The sequence below is a fragment of the Vigna unguiculata genome, chromosome 8 (assembly GCF_004118075.2).
Source record: "Vigna unguiculata cultivar IT97K-499-35 chromosome 8, ASM411807v1, whole genome shotgun sequence".
Lineage (NCBI taxonomy): Eukaryota > Viridiplantae > Streptophyta > Magnoliopsida > Fabales > Fabaceae > Vigna > Vigna unguiculata.
Genome location: NC_040286.1, coordinates 13,191,434 through 13,207,830, shown reverse-complemented (window position 1 = coordinate 13,207,830; position 16,397 = coordinate 13,191,434). Strand labels below are relative to the sequence as shown.

Below are 16,397 nucleotides of genomic sequence, written 5' to 3'. Positions count from 1 at the left end.
AATTAAGCAATTTCATTCAAACAATCAATACATATCATTTTACTCTTGAAATGTCGAGGTATATGTTAGATAATATATTTGAAATTTTGTAAACTATTATAATTAATATATCATATGAATGAGTAATTAAGTTATCCTCTATTACAAACAGGTTATATTATCTTTTTACAATTGAATGACATGAAACAAAATTTAATTTGAACATCGACAAAATTTGACATTAAGATACAAAAATTGCACAATCATTAAATTATTGAATAAAAAACTTATTTAAGCCTCAAATTTCTATTACTATTTATGAGTAGATTTTTTTTCTCTGTTATTTTAATTTGTTATTAATTTTTATATCGTGCACTACAAAAAATATTATTTCTATTAGTGGTACATTTTTAGCGGTCGGAAGGTAGCAGTGGAGAATTTTCCGCAATGGGCGAAAGCCTGACGGAGAATGCCGCGTGAAGGTAGTAAAAGGCCTATACACCGTTACAAATCAATAAAAATTCTGTCAATTATTCAACCCGTTACAAATTTTAAAACTTTAGGTTTAATTTGTGTTTCATTCAGTAGTCTATTCTTCTCAACAACTCAGCAGTGCACTTTTTCTCTCTTTTCCTTTTTATCTAAAAATCACGATTATTTCTTCCTCGTGCCCCACCAATCAACGCTCCTCCAGCAGTAGTGGTCCCCTCCAGCAGCGAGTCCTCTTTTTTTCTTCATCAACTTCATAACAGGTACCATTCTTATGTAATTTTGGTTCATATGTTCTAATCATTTTTTGTCTAGCATTGTTGTTTGGTCATTGCTTTAATCTATCTTTTATTTGTGCTGATTACAAGTCTATCTAACATCAGTCTTCTATCTTGTCAAAGCATGTGAGTTGTAATTCCTTTTTGAATCAATTATTTTCTACAGCAAAATCCAACTTTTGCTCCTGCAAGACAATTTCTCTCTATAAGAGCTGTTGGTGCTCCTGCAGATGTACTTTCTTTGGCTCTTCAAGGCATTTTCCGTGGTTTTAAGGATACGAAAACTCCTATTATATGTCTAGGCAAGTGATTGACACTTCAAGTTTGTGTTTCTTTGTTAATTTCTCCTTTTTAACCCCTTTTTATATATTTTTTGCTGTCTATTGTATTTATCTGCATGTACTCTGATACCTTTTGAAGGATGTTGTTATACTTGCAATTCATGAATACATTATTATGAGTATTGTTTTAACTTGCTGGAGTAAATTACTTAAAATTAAATTTTCCATCACTGCGTTCATTTCTTGCTTCGCTAATAATCTCCTTCAATATTTGACACTGTCTTAGCCTTTTGATATCCTTTCTCATGATCATGATTCTTAGAAATTGATTAATTTGAATTTTATCCTGAACTCGGTGCTTACGGTCGGTATTGTGGACTTACTATCTATTGTCTTCTACTGCAAATTCCTTGCATGTGGTTTTATTCACGAGGGACAAGAAAAAGTTCTTTTCTGTCATATGATAGGTTAATGAATATCTATTGGGAAAGTTGGCAGCTAAGAGTGATTTGTTTGTAAATGATTGGAACCGTAATTTGACAAGATGCCAAAACTATGACTGTAATTTAATCTTGAAAATTAATTTTAGATTTTGATAAATTAAGTGTTCTTGTTGTTTTACTTTCTTTCAATATTTAAAATATTTTTCATTATACTGTGATATGTAAGTTTGTATTAATTTCTCTATTCTCTATGAAATTGCAGGCATTGGCAACTTTTCATCCGTCTTCTTATTTCCCTTACTTATGTATTACTCATCTTTGGAACTCATCTCGGTTGTTGTGTGTTGTGCATTCTAGGATTTTTCTCTGTATGATGAAGAAATCATAGACTATGGATGCATTATTTGAAAGATGCACTATTTGAAAAAAAGGTGATTATTATTTATCCATCATATCAACTTGCTCACCCTTTTCTATTGACAGTAAGCTTGATTCTTGGACTAGTGCTTAATGATTTTATTTGATGGACAAGGATGTTGAAGAATTGGCTGAAGTTGAAGCTAAATTGGTTACCCTTTTGTTGAAACTAGTGCTTAATGATTCTTGAACTAGTGCAATCAACAACGGAAGAAAATGCAGTGCTATAGAGAAATGTTATATTAACTGTTTTAAATTTCTTTTGCAGGCAGTCCAAATCATCTTGAGTCCAACAGTAGTAGCCAGGTAGGAAGCTTTCTTATTAACCGATCCACAATTTTAGACCTTACCTATTTGAATTTTGGTTTAGTATTCAATCATTTGTACTGGTAGGAACACCGGGTCCCCTATGCTTGAAATTTGGGAGACATTATTTCAATGATAGTTTGGTGTACATGGCATACTTTAATTATAAATTGTGATCTATCTACTGCACACTTTTTTTGGATACTTTACCACTTTTATCAGTTAATGTTGATCAAAATGAATATTACTCAATTTAACTTGGGCCTCTTGGCTAAAATAGTCCATGATTTCAGTTTTTGCAATTGATTTGTTTAAACTTTCAATATGTGACAGGTAATCCCTGTAGTTTTAACTTTGGCAAATAGTCTGCATATACTTTCAATGTGTGACAAACAACAATAACCTTATTTCCGTAGGTCATGAGGTCGACTACATGGATTACACCATGTCATTAGCAAATAGTTTGCCTAAACTTTACTGTGTCTAGTAATCCTTGTGGGTTTAATTTTATGAATTAATTACAGGGGCTTATTTATTGTAAAGTTGAAAGCTTTACGGGGTTAGCAACAGACCAAAGTTGTAAACACTGCTAGTTGCACAACAGTCACAGTTAAACGGGGTGATTTGCAATTTAACCATAAATTTTACCAAACTTGTGTTAATCTGTCTTTTCAGCTTATTAGACTAGGTTCTTTGGAATGTTAGAGTTATATCTTTATAATGCATCTGCTAGCCATTCTCTCTGCCAGTTTACTACTCCCATTTTCCCGCATCTAAACTTTCCAGACCCTAGGCCAATGAGACAAGATGAACAATTCTGCCCATTGTGTCCATGATTTCTTTTGGGTCCTAACATCATTTTGCAAAACAGGCAAAACAATATTTTTATAGATTTTCCCAAACAGCATATAATCTCCTGCTTAATGCAAAGCACCAATGCTTGCATTTGCTTCACATGTATCAATCATGTGCATCCCGAATGCTGTGGCACTTTGTGTACTTATCTGATACTTATGTACGGGTGATGCTCAAGGAGGGAATGATATTGGTAATAGGCAATGATTGATAGTAACATGTATCTGATATGTTATGTGAATCATTTTTGCTTATGTGGTCTAGAAACCAAAAAGGAGTTTTGAAGTTAAACATCATTTATTTGTTATTATCAAATCCTGGGGACCTTTGCCTCCTATCTCATCTTCCTTTTTTGGGTATATTTTCCGATTGATGACACTTAATCAAATAGGATTTGTATTGTTGCCAACGATGTTATTGTCTTTTTCGTACAAAGTAGTTTACATATGTTGGTTTTTAGACTTGGTTTTCTCCCAAAACGGTTTTCATATGAACTGATAATTTCTACATCATGTAAACCATCTTCAGTTTTATTCTTGCTAGAAGTGTCTCCAAATAAACGTTTCTTTATTGAGTAAACTGAGTCATGGGAATGTTACCAAGCCAAAAACAAACAAAAATGTTGTACGGAAAATATGAAGACAATAACGAACCTATTAGCGATTAGATGTCAATAGGAAATGGTAGAAATCTTAGTTGATATAACTAACTAACTGATTGTTATAACTAATTGTTGATGTTCTACTTTAACTAACCATTAACATTTGGGGATCACTAACTGGGAATGATTAAAACATAAACAACACATGACTAGATTTGTTGTTTCTTCTGTACTCCGTTCTTCTGTTATACAAAAGCAGGGGTTTTATACCTCTCATCCTGGAGCTCAATATTTGTTCAGAATTCAATCCACAAAGATGTTATTTGAACCCTCTAAATTGATTTCATGTGCTTCCGTGTATAATTGTTCTCTCATAAGCTTGATCAGACTGGGAATTATATTATTTAAAACGAGGACTTGAAAAAACTTGAGTTGAGATCTCTCTGCATTTCAGTTGCTTAATGTCAAAAAGTAGTTAACCCTTCTCTATGTTGTTTCCAACTTCTAACTTGATAATCAGAACCAGCATAAAAATTTATCATCTGAAGCCAATAATCCTTGGGGTATTGGTGCAGGTCATATGGCAAGACAACATCGATCCTGATAATATGACTTATGAGGTGTGGTACATTAAATGTTTTATGTGTAAATGCTGATGTATGCATTCTTACTTTTAGAATGTTGTTTTACGTCTTTTATATCATTGATTATTAAATTAGTTATGTTTTACTAAACATCATATTCAATTAATTCATGCTGAGTCAGACGGGTAAGCATCCAAAATTAATATATTTTCTACATTCGCTGATTTATTTAGCGAATTAGGGTTTTTAACTGCTATTATTATTATTTTTTTCTGACAACAATACCACCAGTTAGAATATTTTTGTCACAAACTATTTTTGACATATGTAATTCTGACGATTTTTTAAACCGTCAGAAATGTCATTTGTGATGATTTTTAACTGCTAGAACTTATAATTTTAATCGTCATAATTATCCATTTTTTATGTAATGGTGGTTCCCATGTTTTATATACTTTTATTTTATTTTATTTTTTTAACAAATTTTTATATGATAATAAATCTTTAATGAATTTTGGGGTGTATATATAGTTTACATGTCAAAATTCATAATAAAATCTATCATGACCTTACTAGGAAGTTATTAATTTTTGTATATTTCTCAAGTGTCATTGTATGCTTTAACCCATTTCAACTACATATTGTGACCCTATTATCATCAATATACATTACAAAAAAAAGAATTTTTACTAGAGGTTATTTATGACATTTCCAGGGTTTTAACCTCTATTAAAGGAGTTACCAGCGGTTTGTTTTTTCCTAGAAGTACTAGCATCGTTAATGGATTACCGACGGTTTTGATTAATCCTTGGTAAAGCAACACTTACCGACGGTTTCGAAATCCTTGGTATTTACCGACGGTTTTGACACCCCAAGTATTCACCGACGGTTTTAAACCCCTGGTATTTACTAGATATTTTTAAACCTTTGGTAATTATCAGTGGTTTTGAAACACCTGGTAATTACCAGCGGTTTTGAAACCCCTGGTATCTATCTACGGTTTTGGAACACATGGTATTTCCTCCTTGTATGCAGTTTTAAATCCTTTTATACTATATAATAGTACTGAAAGTCCTTTTTTACCCCTGTAATGCAATTTATTATTTATTGATGTTTTTACTTTTCAAATTCCCTTACCTTTTGTTTTGATGAAGCATTTCAACAATGCTCTTTGAATTGGTTGCAATTAAATCCCCTACATTTTCTAAATAACTTGTTTGGTTAAAGAAATTAAAATATCTTACATTTCAATTTCTTGTTTAGAAAAAACATTTTAATTTCTTGTGAGATAAAATTTAATTTTTACAATATTTATTTTAGGTTTAATTATGTTTTTGAGTTCATGATAAATTTGGAAACGGGCTCGATGACCCAAATGGGTTGGGTTGACCTGCCTACCCAACCGAATTGGTCTGACCCGATGACCCAAACGGACTGGGCTGGCCGAAAAACCTAGATAGCCTGGGTCAGCCTGATGATCCAAACAAGCCTGACGACCCATACCTGTCGATCGAGCCTGTCAAGTTCATCAACCTGGCCCAACACGACCTAGCCTAACTCGACCCCTCTAGGTCATTGGCCCAGCTTGGCCCCCTAGGTCGTCAAGCCCACTCGACCCATCTGGGCCATCTTGAATGAAACATATGATAAGCAAAAATTAAAAAATTTAGATATTTGTTTATAGCTAGATATAACATTCATAAAAATAAGGAACATTGTCTATAAGTTCAAAATAAATAATAAAATTAAAATGTTCAAACTAGTGAAATATTACAATATCTTTGTTCTAATTGTTATAAAGTCAAATAAAATGAAAGTCTAAAAAGATTCTTCAACTATCAATCTTGATCTGAGTAATTTGTTTCTCCATTAGGAACACTCCCCTGATCAGATACCTAACATTAAAAATAATCATAATTAGTAACATTCTTCAAAGTATAAAATATTTATTAATATACTTAAAATTTAAATATTACCAATGATGAATGAAACACAAGAAAGTCATAAGGCAAATCTCCTTGATAGTTTTGTACAAAGAAAGTCATTATTGCCTTCATTTCATTGACACTAATGAGGGAAAGGGTTTTGGCACCGGTTGTTTTGGCTATTATACCTCGGTTCAATAAACGAGGCATATCTGGATGAGGTAAAAGGAGTGAGTTTTTTGCCTCGGTTATCAACCAAGGCATAAACTTCAATCTTAGGCCTCAGTTCTAGAGAACCGAGGCATAAACCATTAATAAAAAAAATAGAACCCAAGAAAGCTGAACAACAATAGAGATGGAAGAGGATGGAAGACGAATTTTTGAGAGCTAATCAATCCCACTAGACACCAACGATTGCAAAAAAAAAAAACTCAAGAAAGACATCAACTTCACCAAAAATGCAAGAAAATTCAAAACAAACACAAACCAAAGTTAAACGTTGAATGGCGGTGTGGCAAAGTTGTGTTAGTTTTGAAATGGTTGAAATGCCAAGAGGGGGGGGGGGGGTTAAAAGCTATCTTTTAGGCTATCTTTAAAAGCTAAAAACCACATTTGATTGAATCAATTTGATCACCAAGTTAGGATGCAAAAGCTATTGGACAATATACTTTCAATCAGTCAAAAACAGAGTTAATCGGTTGATTTTACTAGACAAATACTGGTATACTCAACCGATTGAAACAGAAAAATAGTCGACTAAAATACTAGGAAAAATGTAGAAATGCAGATTCGAGTTTTAAACCAGGAACAATGCACAAGAATGATGAAGACAAGTTCTAATTGATTATGCAAACATGCTCTATGTTGTAGATGCCATGAAAACACACAAGATCATGAAAAAGAATATTTAAACTCAAGTTCTTTAAACTTTAAATGATTATGCAAGAAAGAAGGGTTAGAGAAAAGATCGGATCACAAGATTTTTATACTGGTTTACTCAAACCTAAGCTACATCCAGTTTGTCAAGGCAACTTGAGCCTGACTTTGCACTATTTCAAAAGATTTACAAAGTTTCCACCCTTCCACTTTCAAAATAAGCAAAAACCACACACAAGACTCTTAAATCACACGAGATTCACACCAGGACAGTAAGAACCCTCTTACAGACCTGGAAAACCACCAGGCACACACACAAAGCTTGAGAAAGATTAAATCTCAGTGGTAGCACAACGCTGCCTACCATAAACCACCTTCTCCAAGCTTCAAACACAAGCCAAAAGCTCCATGAATTGATCCAAGATCAATCTTCAATAGCTGCATTCTGAATGATCACGAAAGAGAGAGATTTCCCAAGTTTCCATAACGGTTTCGCTCTAAAAAATGATCAAGTTACCTTTCTTTCGAAAATCACAGCTCTTATAGTCAAACTGTTACGAAATTCAACAAGTTCATTTCCAAATCAACCGGTTCATTTCCAAACCAACCGGTCGATTAAAAACTAAATCAACTGATTGAATAACTCAGTTTAAGACTACTGCAGCCAACCTTTTAACCTGTTGAAAAACCATTCAACAGATTAAAAGAGACATTTTAACCTGTTAAAAAACCATTCAACAGATTAAAACACACAACAAAGACCAAATACATCAAATTAATGCTACTCTCTCCTAATGATTTATCCATGTGGAGAGCACACGTTCCAAACTTGATCAACATGAATGCCATCAAATCTCCTCATCTTCATCAATGTAGGCTTGATTCCAATGGTAATCACTTCTAAGTAGTTCAAAAAGCTTCATCAAATCTTCATGAGACACACCACCTTGGCTTCACATGTCAACAAGTTGTACGTTTATGTGACAGAGAATGGAGGTTGGGAAGAACGGCAGAGAACGACACAAAGAAGAAGAAGAAGAAGAAGAAGAAATTGCACAGTGCTTGGAGAAGAAGAAGCGGTGCAGAGAAAATGAAGAATGAAGCCTCTACAACTCTTCGAAATTTAACCCTAGACAAAGTTTAGGCCTCAGTTATTTGAACAACCGAGGCATAAACCTCTAGTAAAATAAAATAATTAAAGAAAAGATCATTTTGAAATTTTAGCAAACTTATATGCCTCGGTTCTAAACAACCGAGACATATACCATGTATAGGCCTCAGTTCTCTAGCAACCGAGGTGTAAACATCTGCGTAAAATAAAATAATTAGAAGAAGAGCGACAATTTTGAAATTTTAGCAAACTTATAGGCCTCGGTTCTAAAACAACCGAGGCATATAGCATGTATAGGCCTTGATTCTCTGGCAATCGAGGCATATAAGTTCGCGAAAATTTCAAAATAGTACCTTGATTTTATATGCCTCAGTTTCTTTAAAATCGAGGCATATCACCCGAGTTAAAAAGACAAAATTGTACTACTGTGACTTGTGATGTTAATGAAGAAACCTATTTGAGAACATAATTAATCAAATTAGTCAAACTGTCTGCATTTTACAAACATGACTAACAACAATACAAACTTAAATCAAACTCAAACTCATCAATAATGAAACATATTACAGTGAAGTTATGTAAGCAATTGAAAGCAAGTGGGTGTCAAAGATATTACAGTATGCTCTTAATTAAAGTTCCTGGCTAAAATTCGTGGGGCAAAAAGAGAAAATCATTTATACATTGACCCACTGATGTTCACATTTTTTCTTTACATATATTTATGATATCAATGACAAAATTATAATTAAAACATTCAATTCAAGTCACAGACTACTCAAATTCAATGCACAGTCTACAAAATCGTGTCTCTCCTCCCCAACTGTCTCTCACCAACATATACCTATTTTATGTAAATTTCAAAGTTCATCTTCTCACTCTTAATTAAAACTCATAACTATTTTTTTAGTTTAATTAAGGCTCTTTTAGGGTAATGAATCATCAGATCTACGAAGGAAAATGTTTTGAAAAAAGATAATTGTTGTTGAAGATAATTAATTTGTAATAATAAGGGAATCCAAAATGTCTTGATGATGATGATGTATAATCTGGAATGAGTTCCGAAAACATGTCATATGAGAAATGGTGAAATAGTTTTTGATAATAAATGAATATGCAGTGAAATTGTAAGAGAAGAGAAGAAGATGTGGCTAAGTGGGTAAATTAATAATATAGTAACTTGCAATAGCAGGAACTGCGGGTTTTTGTTTCACGTGGGCCACTGTGGGATGGCCATTACATGAGACAAATTTTGTGCTACAGACATGCCTTGCTTAACACATGATCAACTATAACACATGGGTCAATGTGTATATTTTATTCTACCCACTTTTACCTTATACCTATTTTATTTTGCATCCATTCATTTTGGTTCATTAAGAGAAACTAACGTTCCAATCACATATATGGTTCCAATCACTAATAAAATACTTATTTATATTCTATTGGTTTGGACGACAATGATGAAAACAATATTCCCAATATAACAACAAAAAAACCATATTCACTTCATGGCAATAAAATACCATTATATAGAAGAGATAAATTAAAAAAAGCAATAATTGAAAATAAGAAATTATTAACCTAATTTTGTAACTGTGTATAAGAAGGACAACTCAAAGACGCCCCACTATATGAATGTGCATTGAAGCCAAACATTTTAGATGGGCAAGGTCCCAAACCTAAACCCCTAACATGCCCGCAATGTTCTTGACTTCCGAAAGCAAAAACTAAGGAATTGATACTTGATACATCTTTTGATTGGGATGTTGATAACTTTGATTCATATGATTGATTTTTTTTCCTATACAGAACACAAGAAGAAACTAATTAAAATAACATGAATTGTGGATGATAATTATAGAGTTATTAGAATCAAACTTACACCAATTTCCCTTGCTTCATCACTAACAAATGTTTAATTAGCATGCTTAGGAGTGGCTACCCATACCTCTCTTCTACTGACCTTTTGGCCACACTCTTTTTCCTATAAAATTTAAGAAAAAAATTATGACATAATTCAAAAAATTTAAACATAAACTGAGGATCAAACCCAACTAGCCAAATACTATGACTAGTGCTTAGATTGCCATATAGATTAAACCCATAAGTAGCCAAACCAAGTCTCACATTTCGAGGGTCCAAGGCAAATTGAGGATGTTTAAGGTCAAATGTCTTCCATGCCTTAGAATCTCTTGATGTCTTAAGAGGCCTTCATTTGTACTTTTTAATGCATGCCATCGCATATGCTCAACTATTTTTGAAGACATAAACATCCTTTGTAAGCATGGCTTCAAAGGAAAATACCTTAAAACCTTTGCAGGAATCCTTTTTCTTTTATTACTTGTATCACTATCACTTGTACCTTTCTTTTTTGCCTTCCATCTAGATGTTTTACATTTCTTACAAAATTCCCTATTTGCGTCTTCTCTTAAGTACAACATGCAATCATTTGGACAAGCATCGATTTTTGTGTAATGAAGACCAAGCTTGTTAATGATTTTCTTCACCTTATAGAATGAGCATGGTATTTTAACATGTTCAAAAGCATCAACTAACAACTCTAGCATCATGGACAATCCCTTGTTAGTTATTTTGCGCATACATTTGATGTGATACAACTTGATCAAGAAAGAAATTTTAGAATCTTTATCACACCCTTCATATAAACTCTCTTGACCTTCTTGCATCAACTGAAAAAAATATCCAAGATCATCATTCATATTATGGCTTGACGCTGCACCTATTTCCTTATCATCCACCATGCCATCATTGTATTAATGATACCTAAATGCACCATTAATCATGTCACACATTGGATTATTAGAGAGAATTACTTCATCGTTTTCTTGTGGCATTACATGTATTTCATCTAGCACATTTACTCCTCTTCTCTCCCCATATAGAAGCCACATTGTATATCCTTTAGGAAAAGGTTTGAGAATCAAGTGTTCATACACTATTTCACGACATTGCCACTTGTTAAAGTTGCATTTCGGGCACGAACATACTATCTCCCTCCCCACACTGCTATTGGCAAATGAAAAACCCAAATATGTGTTCAATCTTTCCATATATTGAGGTGTGTTTCTAGGCATCTCTATCCAAGATTTGTCCATTGAGAATGGGGTCTATTCAAGTCAATTAATTGATACATTATTTCAAGACAAGAATAACATACATAACAAAGGAGAATAGGATTGATAAAATCATAACAAATGTAATGTGATTATGAACATGTGTCATTTATTAAGACCTAAGGCACTCTTTCCAAAATCTTTAGTCCTAAAATAAGTGGGTGGTGCATAATAATGTATAATTACTGCTAGACCTACTCTTATTGTGTATTAAGTGCAAAAACTGTAACAGTCTACAACTGTTTATGTTCCTTGTAGAGCAAGCTACTTGTGTAGCTTTATAATCTTTATTGTAGCATATTCAAAATGTAATGAAGTATAAAAAGAAATATCTTGATTAAACTCTCTCTCTCTCTTCTTCTTTTTGTTCTTCGTAAACTCTAATATCTAGAATAAGATTGACAATATAATCAAGTTATAATAAACATCCTCCAAAATAGAAAACATAAAAATCAATTATGCAACAATAATATAAGTTGAGAAAAATACGTTTTTAATCCATGTACTGTAACGTCCTAGCCGGAAATTACTTATTAAAATAAACAAGAAAATAAATAATGATAAACAACCTCATTTATTATTCATCAATTTCCCAAATCCGCGGGAAAAATTAAAACCTTAAGTTCAACGCGCCAAAACAGAGAAAATAATTCGCATTAATACCGTATTACAAATAAAATGGTCCATAAAATTATTACAATAACACCATAGTCCGATAAAATAAACTAGTGAGAAAAATCCCCAAGAGTTCCCCACTCCGTCTCTATGCATCTGTTAACTCACCTGCATCAACATCTGTTCCCATGTAACAAGTTACATGATCATCGCTACACACACAAATAGGGTGAGCTCATTTAAATAAAACCAACAAATATAATATTAAATACAACATCTAAGCATTTAAACCCGGGTTAGTATATTTCTCCATTTTACCCTTACTTCTCCATTTCCAGCACTTGCATTTAGACGTCTATCATTTCTATATACCCTTTAGGTGAGATCAATGATCGATCTTTGCTGCACGAGTGTCTACTAGCCCCTCCGACTACAGGCCACCACCTGATAGTCCACACGTGGGAATAACTTTGTCAAAACATCTCACCGTGACACCAAGTGGAGTTCCCCAAAACAAACATAAGTTTGTAGTTGTTCCCAGACTACCAAAACTCTATCAGAATGCACTGAAGAGGGCAATCACCCGAACCTCGCCGTACGAGCCATAACTCACACACTCCACTAGACTTCTTAAACCATTAGGCTAAAACCTAGAGTGGTCACGTGTTACCCCAATACAAGTTACACTCGTAATTGGGCCCTCAGCCAAAGCGTCGCATCATGAACATCACCTAAAGCTGTGTAGAAACCTTTCGTCGCGCACTATCACTGAACCAAAACCGCCTGACGCGCATCTCACGCCTCTAGGCGGAATATAGGTCCAGACCGCCTGGCGGGGATCACACACCGCCAGGTGCCAAGCGCCAGCAGAATCCTCTCTGCACCGTCACCGCCTGGCGGACTTCATCCCGCCGCCAGGCGCCTCGTGCCGCCACCGCCTGGCGCACCGTCTCGTGCCGCCAGGCGCCAACTACCTTCCAGACCCCCTGCTTCATGATTTTCGCATGGTGGAACCCTCCTCGCCGTCAGGCACCTTGTGCGCACTATCACTGGATTGTGACCTTTCCGCCTGGCGGCTCGCCCACGCCGCTAGGCGCCATACTAGTAGCGTAATGCTACTAGTTTTTTGCACTTTAAACAGATCCCCAAGGGATCCCAATCACACAGCACACCAATTGATAACACAACATGGTTTTCCAATCATAAGTCTATAAATAAACTATACCACACGAATTCAACCATACCATTAAATTAATCATCATCATGCACACATACTCTCTGTCTTTGATCATGCAATCTAATGTTTATATAACTCATGCCACTGCAGTTCGTTCCAAACATAACATCAATATTTTATAGCAAACCACTTTCGCAATAACAATTGTTTAGGAACCAGATACAATCCCTGCCACATTACTTATATTAATCCCACCTTCATTGAAAAATTTACACATAGTTATGATATTCTTATAGTCTCCCGTGCATATTCTCCTTCAATCTTGACATTTATATCTCAATTAACACCTTCTCCTACTCTTCCCTTTCATACTCGTGATTGAGTTCCCTTCTACTCCCACTGCACTACCAATCCCAACTTGCCTTCAACCTATTCCACACGACACCCATCACATAAAATCACCACTGAGACTCAAAATAATCCACAACAGTGTCCATTGCATACGATTCCTCATGCTCATACAAAAAACATATATGTACTTTGCATAAAATAACACCCATTTGATCAAACAGTGTACTTACATCATGCATAATGGTTTTCAACCCCCAACATAAACCCTAGCCCCAAATTTCACGTAGTAATTCTGATAACGCTGTCGTTGACGCGATCAAATTAATACTACTTATCTATAACAACTTCAGTATTGTTAAGAAAGTAGACAACAAAATAGAAAGGGTAAAGTAACCCAAAGTCGTCTCCCAACAAACGCGGAATTGATTTTTAACAAATTAGTTCTTATAAAATCTATACAAAACAGTTAGTCAAATAAAATAATAAAAATATGGGAGGATTAAGATAAATAAGAAAGAAATAGAAAAGATAAAAACAATAGTAAAGAATATAGATTGATTCCATTGCTTTTTCAAAATAGATTCATCATCGGTTATCTAAAGATTATTGCTCAATTAATTATTGTTGTAGATTTACAAATTAATCAATGTAAAGTCTCAATTAATTTGTTGGCGTTCTCACTTTTAACCAAAGTACAGTCTCAATTAAAAGTGAGAACTTTTAGATTATCCACAGTAAATTCAACCAAAGTACAGTCTCAATCAAATTTACTGTGCCTAATCATGTATATTCTTTTATCTCCTCACCAAATAAAAAGCTTAATTAATCAAAGTAAAGTCTCAATTAATTGTAGTTAGAGTAAATACCTTTAACCAAAGTAAAGTCTCAATTATTGGTAAAAACTCATTTAATCATATGAAAGTTTCTAAATAAAATCAAAGTAAAGTCTCAATTCAATTTAAAAACCCTTGAACTCATATGACCAACATGCATATAGATTTAAAATCATTATTTCTTACGTGATTCAAAGATAAAAGACATAAATGAATGAAAACCTCAACAATAATAAAAAGAACAAATAAATTAATTCATTCTAACCTCAGAATCCATAATGAAATTACAATGGAATCAACCCAAGAAATTTAAAACTCCATGAATGCAAAATAAAGAGAGAAGAAAGAAATTAGGCCCCCCTAAGGGTTCCTAAATTCCGAAGTGCCGAGCTTGTCCTTTCTGCTTCTCCCTTGGTCTCTTTATATAGGAATTGGACTAGGCTTTTATGTTGCTAAAATCTCTCAAATATCTTTTAAAATAAAGATAAAGATAAATATTTAAAAATATTTGGAGAGATATAGACTATTTGACAAATATAATTGGTTGATAATATCAATATCTAATATAATTAAATTAATTAATTAATTAAAGATATATGATAAATTATCACCAATTAGTATTTGTATTAATTTTCCAAATCAACCTTTTGCAATCTCCTTAAATTATCTTCTAAATAATCCAATATCTTCAAGATATTTTTGTTTGTTGTGGAACTAAAAAGATTCAAGAAGATCTTGTCATATTTAAAAAGATTTGGTAGTTATTATCTTTTAATATTTTATGATATAATTAAATAAGATAATTATTTAAAAATATCAAATAAAATATCTAAGATATATTTTTCCCAAATTATCTTCTATCATAGAGATAAAGAAAATCGCAAGGTCCAATTTTTTGTTGCTCTCTTCTTGGCTTAGCCAAACTTCTTCACTTTTTCAAGCTTTTCTTATCGTCTTCATGGAATGCTTGGCATTTTTGTGATTTTGATAATTTCCTATTCTTGGATTTATCTTTAAGATGTCATGAAGCTTTGAGCAATTTATTTCCACACCTCCATGAGCTTAACTTAGCTGCAGCTGCACTAACACACCTCAAAATATCCAAAGAAAATTTATGCAACTAAAAAGCTATTTTTAACATGCTTTTGTACCTCATGCTCAATAAACCCAATTATAGGAAATTCCAATTAAATCAATCTTTGAACACACAAATTCAATTAAATACCCAGAATTAAACATTGAATGAGGGCAAAAATACGCACTCATCAAATTCATACGTTCACCATAATCTTAATATGCTCAGAAAATTATACTCATCAAATTCACATTCACGCATAAAAACATCACTACGACATCACTGATACCCCAAAACTTCCAAAACATCAAAACTGAGAAAATTCAGCCCGCGTTGCCTGGCGAATCGTTTCCTACCGCCAGGCGGTTCATGAAGAAGAACCCAGAAACTGGGTCTGGAGAAAGTGTCGCTTGGCGGTTATGCATGACCCGCCAGGTGGTTTCTGGAATTTCCAGAAATGCGGGAATAAAAGACGAAGCATGGCAGCACACGGTCATACAATCATCTAATTTAAAGCATAATCATATAATTAATATTATAAGACAAAGTGGAACTCCCCTAACTTGGATTCCTTGCTCAATTTGATAAATTTGCTATTTCCTCCTTGTTCGCCAATTTCTTTCTTGCTCTTCTACCAACTCAGACCCAAAACCTCACCCAACACTCACCAAAACTCTCACTTTCATGCTCTGTTTCTGGTATAATTTCAGCCTTGCCAAAACCTTTCCTAATACTCAAATTTTTCCTTTTAAACGGTGCTTTAAAATTTGGTCAATAATGCAAAACGAAAATGCAACTTAATTGATGGTTAATTGCCATTCATTGTCCCTTTATGGGTTGTTTTACAACCACCCTTGGCTGCTAGATCAGTTAGAGTTTCCTTTAACCCTTCCCATTCCATCCAAATCTAACATTAGCAAAAAAAAAAATAAAGTTTAAGTTAGGTTTCCCCAAGGCTTGAACCCATAACCATGCAATTGCCAAGTCAATACTAAACCATCATGCCAATTCATATTTCATGCCAACTAATATATTTCAAATATTATATTCCTAATTAACACGCACAT

The 16,397-nt window shown here is 33.6% G+C and overlaps 1 long non-coding RNA gene across 2 annotated transcripts; it reads left to right on the top strand.

Moving 5' to 3' along the window:
• The first annotated feature begins 1,735 nt into the window (after positions 1-1,735).
• LOC114193983 lies at positions 1,736-5,360 on the top strand. Of its 2 annotated transcripts, XR_003606328.1 has the most exons (4): positions 1,736-1,901; positions 2,156-2,193; positions 4,225-4,269; positions 4,949-5,360. It is a non-coding gene; the product is annotated as an uncharacterized LOC114193983 (long non-coding RNA). The 2 variants fall into 2 exon arrangements; XR_003606327.1 differs by lacking the exon at positions 4,949-5,360 and having other exon boundaries at positions 4,225-4,515.
• The last annotated feature ends 11,037 nt before the right edge of the window (positions 5,361-16,397 follow it).